Source organism: Vombatus ursinus, unplaced genomic scaffold (genome assembly GCF_900497805.2).
Source record: "Vombatus ursinus unplaced genomic scaffold, bare-nosed wombat genome assembly UNPS02014170.1, whole genome shotgun sequence".
Lineage (NCBI taxonomy): Eukaryota > Metazoa > Chordata > Mammalia > Diprotodontia > Vombatidae > Vombatus > Vombatus ursinus.
In genome coordinates, this window is record NW_020953948.1 from 102,615 (window position 1) to 111,575 (window position 8,961).

Below are 8,961 nucleotides of genomic sequence, written 5' to 3' on the forward strand. Positions count from 1 at the left end.
ACACATTTGTAGAATCTTGGCATGGAAACACATGAGGGAGGAAAACTCATGTTCTTAGAGAAACTCACAATTTTAGATTCCAGGCTTCCATGTGGCCAGTTTACTCAGGACCAAGTGTACCACATACAACTGCCGTCATGCTCACTGATTGACTGTGGATGCTTATCACTCTTCAACTGGGGAAATTCTCTCCTCTCCTATATTGGACCACGGCCTTAAAAGCTCTTTCAATTAACCATTGCCCTTAAAAGGCTATTTAGAAAGTGAAATAGCAAGCCAAAAAAAAAAAAAAAAAGTTCTGGGACAGCTAGGTGGCACAGTGAATAGAGCTCAGGCCTTGGAGCCAGGAAGAACTGAGTTCAAATCCAGACTCAGACACTTAACACTTATTAGCTGTGTGATCCTAGGCAAGTCACTTAACCCCGATCGCCTCACCAAAAAGAAAAGAAAAAAGAAAAAAAAAACAGCAGCTCTCTTTAAACCAGACAACTGTCAGTTGTAAGACTCATCAAACTGACTATTTCTGGGCTCTATGCACTCAACCAGCCAGTTATTCACTCAGGGCAGATGCTGCCTATCCCATGGGACAGCTCCCTAAGATACGACTCCTGTTGCAGATGCCTTCTCTCCCTACTTATCCTTCTCAAGCTAGAGGTGGCAGCAGAGAACAATCCTTTATAGAAAGCTCCCCCTTACCCTACCTCTAGGTGGGGCTGAACACCAGGAGCTGTCTTGCTAGCCATGGTGATCTTGGTCAATCAGGTCTCTCTTCAACCAAGCCTTGTCTCAGAGACACCTTCCAATTTATCTAGCTCAGACTGAGGCTGAATTTTTCAGCCCTCTCTGCTGTGTCTTCACATCTGAGAGTCCCCTCACACTGCTGCTGCTCCCTTTTATAATAGATTCAGTTTAATGACTTAAAAGAGAGTCTTTTGACCCCCAATAGCCTTTAATTAAAAAGTTACAGCTCCCAAAATTTTTATTTTTAAATTATTTTTACTTATTTCATTAAATATTTCCCAATTACATGGAAAATTTGTTGACAATCATTTTTTTTTAAAGTGGGGCTCCAAATTCTCTGCCTCCTTTCTGCCCCCCATCCTTGATAAGACAAATGATTTGATTTTGATTATACATATGAGGTCATACACACATATTTCCATATTAGCCATATTGAAACAGTAAACACACAACAAAATCCATAAAAATTAAGAAAGTTTAAAAATATGCTTTAGTCTGTATTCATAGCTTACCAGAGGTGGATAGCTTTTTTTTAATCTTTGGTCCTTTCAATGTGTTTTGATCAGAGTAGCTAAGTACTTCACAGTTGATGATTCTTACAATATTGCTGTTATTGTGCACAATATTTTCCTAGTTCTTCTCATTTAACTATGTAAGAGTTCGTATAAGTCTTCCTAAGTTTTTCTGAAACCATTCTGTACATCATTTCTTACAGCACAATAGTATTCCATTACAATCATATACCACAACTTGTTCAGTGATTCCCTAATTGATGGGCATCCCCTTGATTTTTAATTCTTTGCCGCCACAAATAGAGCTGCTATAAATATTTTTGTACAAATAGGTCCTTTTCCCTTTCCTTTGATCTTTTTGGAATATTAATAATTATAATTACTAACTGTGCATTTCCCCCCATCCTATTTTCTTCTGTTTATCCTTCTCTCTCTATTTCATCCTGTCCTTCCTCTAAAGTCTCTTTTATTTCTCACCACTGCCTTCTTTTATCTCCCTTACTTTTTATCACTGCCTTTTCTCTTATCCCCTTACCCTCCTACTTCCCTGCTGTTTAAGATAGATTTCTATTATAATTGAATATATATATACATATAAATGTGTGTACATGTATGTATGTATGTATGTATATTCACTTTTTGAACCAATTTAGATGTGAGGTTCAAGCATTGGCCACTCCCATTTTCCACTCTCCTGAAAAAATTCTTCCTTGTTCACCTCTTCAATGTGAAATAATTTCACCCATTCTTCCTTTCCCTTCTCTCTTCTCCTAAGGCATCTCTCTTTCTCACCTATTCATTTTTTTTTACATCATTCCAATATAATCAACTCACTCCCATACCCTCTTTCTATGTAGAATCCTTCTAGCTGCCCTAATAATGATAAAGTTCTTAGAAGATACATGTATCAACTTCCCATATAGATAGGTAAACAGTTTAATCTTATTGAATCCCTTATGATTTCTCTTTCATGTTTACTTTTTATGTTTTTCTTTAGTCTTGTGTTTGAATTTGAAAATTTCTATTCACCTCTGGTCTTTACTTCAGGAATGCTTAAAAATCCTCTATTTCAATATATGTCCATTTTTTCCTTTGAAGGATTTTACTCAGTTTTGCCTTCTAGAATATCATATTCCAAGTTCTCTGCTCCTTTAATGTGGTAGTTGATAAATCTTATGTTACCCTGACTATGGCTCCATGGTATTCAAATGTTTTCTTTCTTGCTGCTTGAAGTATTTTCTCTTTGATCTGGGAGCCTTGTAAATTTGACTAAAATATTCCTGGGAGTTTTCATTTGGGAATTTCAAGTATTGATCAATTAACTCTTTCAATTTCCATTTTACTCTTTGGTTCTGAAATATCATGGAAGTTTCCCTTGATAATTTCTATATTTTCTCCCATTTTTTCTGTAAGATATCCTTCATTTCCTTTTCTTTCTTCTTACAATATCTTCAAAGTATAAAATACTTCTTTATAGATCTTTTTCAATAGTCTGTCTCAATATCAAGATACCTCTATCATATCTTGTGACATTAGGATGCTGAAAGAACCACTTTAACATCCCTCCTTTGATCAGAATAGAAACATTCTTTTTTGATTATTCACTTGTTATCTTTTATTTTTTCTCTTGACTCCCATATTTGTATTCAAAATTTATTTTCTAGTCCAGGATTTTCATCAGGAAATTTGAAAATTCTCTATTATAATTATTGAAGGTCCATTTTTTTCTTGTAGGATTTTACTTGATTTTCTTGGGTAAGTTATTCTCAGTTGCAGACCTCTTTCTTTTGTCTTTTGGAATATCTCATTTCATGTTCTATGCTCCTTTACAGTGATCCTGCTTGAAATAGGATCCTGCTTGATATTTGAATTCTTTCTTTCTGGCTACTCTCTCCTTTTATAGATGAGAAAAATAAACTCCAGAAAAGAAAAAAATGACTTGGCCAAGATTATAACTTGTAAGTTGAAGATCAATGGATCATAAGACTAGAACTAGAAATGATTTCAGAGATCATCTAGTTCAAACACCTTCATTTTATAAATAAGGAAACTGAAGGACAGGGACTTCCCCAAGGTCATAGAGGTAGTAAGCATCCAAGGCAAGATTTAAACCTACTAGTCCTCTGGATCTACTAGCCATCTTCACTCTTTCAACTGTATCAAAGCTGGGACTTAAATCCAGGCTTTTAAATTTCATGTCTTCAGTAACACCACTTAATCCAACTCATTGATCATATCTCTCCAAGTCTTCTCTTTCCTGAGCTAAATACCATCAGAGTTTCCAAAACTATTTCTTCTCTCAACGAGAATTAGAATTCCTTTGTGAATTTGAGGGAAAATTGATGCTGTGGTCAATAAATACTATGGTGATGAGAAATAAATTTAATTGACTGTAATATGAGGGCTTGTTCTCCTAACCTCTTCAAACCACATCCACACATCTCCTCCTGACTTACCTTTTGGATTAATTCTATTCAATTCAAAAAACCTTTCTTGAGAAATTGTTCTGTGCAAGATCCTATGCTAGGCATCAGAGAGAGAAAAACAAAAGTTATCAGTTACGGTTGTCCTCCAAGTATTCATTCTGTAGTTCCGCATCCCATTTCCATCCAATTGCTTTATTTATTCTATAGTTCTCAAATGCTGTCAGCAGATGACTCCAGGTTTTTTTCCCCCATTTTACTTTATTTTTTAAATAGCAAACATTTTTTTTCTTCTTCCCACACCCATCACCCATTGGAACAAACAAAAGCAAAACTTTTGCAACAAATATTCATAGTTCAGAAAAATAAATTCCTATACCAGAAATGTCCAAAAATATATGCCTCATTCTTTATATTAAGCCTATCACCTCCCTATCACCATTGGTTCTTTGGAATCATGATTAGCTATTACTTTCATCAGAGTTATTAAGTTCTTCAGAATTATTTTTCTTTATGAATGTAATCCCAAAGTCCACTGGTAAGAGACTCTTTCCAGATTGATAGAGATCAATGCCCATGCCTGCAAGCAGAGAATGGTGGAATTGGTGAGAGTGGTTGCTGTTATTGTATAAATTATTCCCCTGGTTTTGCTAACTTCACTTCCTATCAGTTCACAGAAATCATATGAGCTCACCATTCTCATGGCACAATAGCATACTATTTATATGGCATAATCGATAGGACATAATTATTTGACATCACGTTCCCAATATGACATAATTGATTCAACCATTTCCCAATTGATGAATACTACCTTAGTTTCTAGTTCTTTGCCACAACAAAAAGAGACAATGTGTATGTGTACACACACACATATATGTACATAAATATATTAACATATTTACACGTGGATACATAGATATGCATATGTATATAAAATTTATATAAGGGTTATTATGACATGTACATTTACATATATGTCTATATTTAAACACAAATTTTGGGAGATACAGGCTTCTTAGTGGTATGCTGGGTCAAAGGATATGCATAATTTAGTAACTTTGGGGGTATATTTCCAAATTTCTTTCAAGAATGACCATCTCAATTCACAGCTCCATCAACAGTATATTAATGTATCTATTTTTTCACAAACCCATTAACATTTGTGATTTTCCTTTTTTTATCAATTTAATCTGATTAATGAGACAGGTAAATGATTTAGACATATAAAATTAATATCACAAACAAATTAAAGGAGTCATGGAAGAAACTACTTTTCATATATCTATGGCTAAGGGAAAGGTTCATGATCAAGCAAGCAATACAGAAGATCACAGAAGATAAAATGGACAATTTTTATTAAATCAAATTGAAAAATTTTTTCACAAACAAAATCAATGCAGCCAAAATTCGAAGAAAAAATAATTAACTGAGAAAAAGAAGTAACTTTCTCTGATCAATGTTTCATTTCCAACATGTGTAAGGATTTGATTCAAATATGTACAAATAAGAGACATTCCTTAATTGATAAATGGTCAAAAGATAGGATCAGACAATTCTCAAAGGTAGACATTCAAGCTAATAACAGACATTTTTAAAAAGCATCAAATCTTTAATAGGGAAGTTAGAATTAAAGCAATGCCTATTTTCCTCTTTTTCAACAGTGGGTCCCTAAATTAAGGAATGAATGAAGTATTTACTAAATGCTTACTATGTGTAAAACTTTGTCTTAAGCTCTAAGGATACAAATAGGAAATACAGACAGTCCCTTCTCCCAGGGAGCTCATGTTCTAATGGGAGGGACCACACATATGAAAGGTTTCATCTGTAAGTCAGATGCACAGTTCCCATGATCCTTAGGGTATGGTGACAAAACAGGTAATAATGTGTCTTCTTTAATGACATTTTTATGATAAAATAATTTCATTTGACAATGCCTAGAACTTTCTTTTCTGGGTTTTCAATGGCTATATGTTATCCCTTCTGGAAAATTGCCAGGCTGCATCTTCGCAGTGGTGTATTTCCAGGATGATGACTCTGGACGAGAGAGTAAGGCTGATGACTTTGCGCAAATCTGCCTCACTTAAATCCAATTCACCCAGGAGTCAAGACATCACCCATTATGTCATCGGTTCTCTTCAGAAACAAAGGACAAACAATATCTGCAACATTTATACATTACTTGGCATAGGGAAGGCACTTAATAAATGTGTGATGACTTGACAGCTTGTTGATACAGCACAGATATTATACACCCCCAGATTTTTAAACAGAAATTAAAGCTGGCCACAAACACAGTTACACAGATTGAGCAGATGATATTTATGTAATATATCGGTGGTCACTGTATGTTTATGGCTTAAGAAGGGTTTAGTCCAACCTAAGTACATAGTGAAAAGACTAAAAAAATGAAATTTGAAGGGGCACCCTGAGGAAAAAATAGAGAAAATGAAAAGCTGAGCTTCTTCATAGAGAAACACAAATTCCAACCTACCTCTTACAACATGTGGAGGTCTCCCCATGGGGATTTAGGACATGGGGACATCTGGAAATCATCCTCACCTTCAGGTAAGAATCCATATTGTTCTGGGTGAGAAATTCTCTATGATTCCCCTCAGCACATAGAGTCTTCAAACTGGGATTTGGGCAAAATCTTGAGGTGCTTTTCAATCACATGAGGCATATCAAAATTATTCCAGGCTGCCAGACACTATGCCAATTATCTTGAAGGTTTCAGGAAATTTCCTCTGGGTCATTAAGAAAAAGAGTAGCTGAAATTTCCTCAGGTAATCCTTGTTACTCAAATCTCAGTGAAATTTCAAGTTCATCTAACAGTAGGACTATCAGGAAAAGAAAGGAAGGAAGGAAGGAAGGAAGGAAGGAAGGAAGGAAGGAAGGGAGGGAGGGAGGAAGGAAGGAAGGAAGGAAGAAAGGAAGGAAGGAAGGAAGGGACGGAGGGAGGGAGGAAGGAAGGAAGGGAGGGAGGGAGGAAGGGGGGAAGGAAAGAAGGAAGGAAGGAAGGAAAGAAAGAAGGACCCCAAATGTCTAAAAAAAAAGAAGGAAGGAAGGAAGGGGTAAGCCCAGACCATGAATGGCATTCCCAAAAGAAATTAAACCCTAGAGGTTACCCAGAATCAGGCCCTCATCATGTAAAACGTAGCACACAGAGAGCATTAAGATTTCATTGAAATCAGCACCTCAGAAATGCACAGTTACCCAAATCTAACACTCGGGATTCACTGGAGTCAGTCCCTCCAAAGTGACGTACAAGCCTCAAAGCATAGCAGCTAGCCGGGCACCTCTAGGCTGAGACCACAAGGGCCAGTGACCTTCACCAATCCCTGCCCTTTACCTCCCCTCAAAAGCTTGCTCTGGACACAGTGCTCTGTCTCCACAATAAAGGAACCAGGCTCCCAGTGCTCCAGTACTCCCATCCCATCCCAAACTCAATTTCCTGAGGGATAATACTATTTTGGGCTTTAGCATACATGGTGATTTTATAGATGAGAAAATGGAGGCCCAAGGAGGCTGAGACTATTTGGGGTATATTTTGGAGTATATTTCTATGTCCGTCTTCTGTTCATATTAACTCTGTCACTCAGAATGGAAGGCAGCTGAGCACAGGGTGGTTTTATTTTTGCCTTTGCATCCATAGCATCTTTCACAATGCCTGGCACATAGTAGGCTCTTAATAAACGTTTCTTAGTTGGTTGCCCAATGCCACATAGGTTGAAGGTAACAGAGCAGAGACTCAAAGCCAAGTCCTCCGGCCTAGATCTACTTTTCACTGGACCTGAAGTCAGGAGAGACCTGGGTTCAAGTGCCACTCCCGGCCCTGCCTAGTTGGGTGATCCTACACAGCCCACGCTCTCCAAAGGAAGGCAGGCCACCGCAGTGGAGAGGGGAAGTGGGTCCAGGAGCAACCTGCAGTCTTTCCCTGTGGGTCTAGTCCTTTGGAGGGGCTATGAGAGCCTCTTTACCCTGGGCCTCCTGGGCCTCACTAGCTGTAATGGGAATTCCTGCCCTAGGGAAAGGAAAAGGCAGGAGTTGAACAGCAAAAATCAGTCTCATTAGGTGAAGTGAGAGCAATTGATTCGATAAGGGCCCTGGAGAGCTGGTTTCCTGAAGAAGCAGCATCAGATAGATCCGGGAGGTGCCTGCTCTCTGGCTCAGGCATCTGGGGGGGTATCAGAGAACTGGGGCATCAGAGCAGAGAGGAGGGGTGAGCAGGACTCAGCACTGCTTTGAATAGGGGCTAGTGATTTTTGAGCCCTTTCTACTACGCCCTTTCTGCTCATTCTTTTTCTCTTCTCTATTCCTTTCTTAAATCTCATCTCTTTCCTTTATTTATCACTATCTCCACTCTCCTATGACTCGTGATCTTGACCAAATTAATTACTGTCCTTGGACCTCAGCTTTTTCATTTTTCGTCTGTTAGGTGCGCCTGTTATATACTATGCTGGAAGGAACATTGGAATTAAGGGCAGTGGACCTGGTGGGCTCCATCTCTGACAACTACTACTTGTGTGACCTTAGGCGAATCACTCTGATTCCCTGAGGTACTGGATCCTCCTCTTCAAAGGGAAAAGATTGGGTTAAATGGTCTCTGGGCTAGATTAATTCCCATTGAGATGATCCCCATAGATATGTGGCCTCTAAATTCCCTTGAGGGCACTTAGGTGGCAGAGTGCATAAGAGCCCTGGGCCTGGAGTCTGGAAGACCTGAGTTCAAATTCAGCCTCAGACACTTAGTAGCTGTGTGACCCCGGGCAAGTCGCTTAACTCTGGCTCAGTTTCCTCATCTGTAAAATGAGCTGGAAAAGGAAATGGCAAACCACTCCAGTAGCATTGTCAAGAAAACACACAGAGTCGGATGCAACTGAAAAATGACTGTATAATAGCGATGATCTTTAAAGCACACCTTCAGGGCAGCTCTGCATTAGCTCTAGCCATCTGTGGCTGCCTGGATTCGTTCAACATGCTATTTATCTATCAGAATGTCAGTGCACTTCCTAGACGTGTTCATGTTTGGATTAATTCCAGCTCTTAAGTGACCAGTAACCTCCCTAATTTATTAATAAGAGCATAGTAAAAGCATTGAGCTTTCATGAAGCAGATGACCTCCCAACGCTGTATTCACTCCCATTTCCACAGCACATTAAGGTACACAAACCACTTGTACATATTTGTTTACTTGTGTATCCCATTAAACTGTGTGCATCTTGAGAGCAGGGACTGTCTTTTCCCTTTCTTCAGGTTCCCCTGGTTTAGAATAGTGCCTGGCA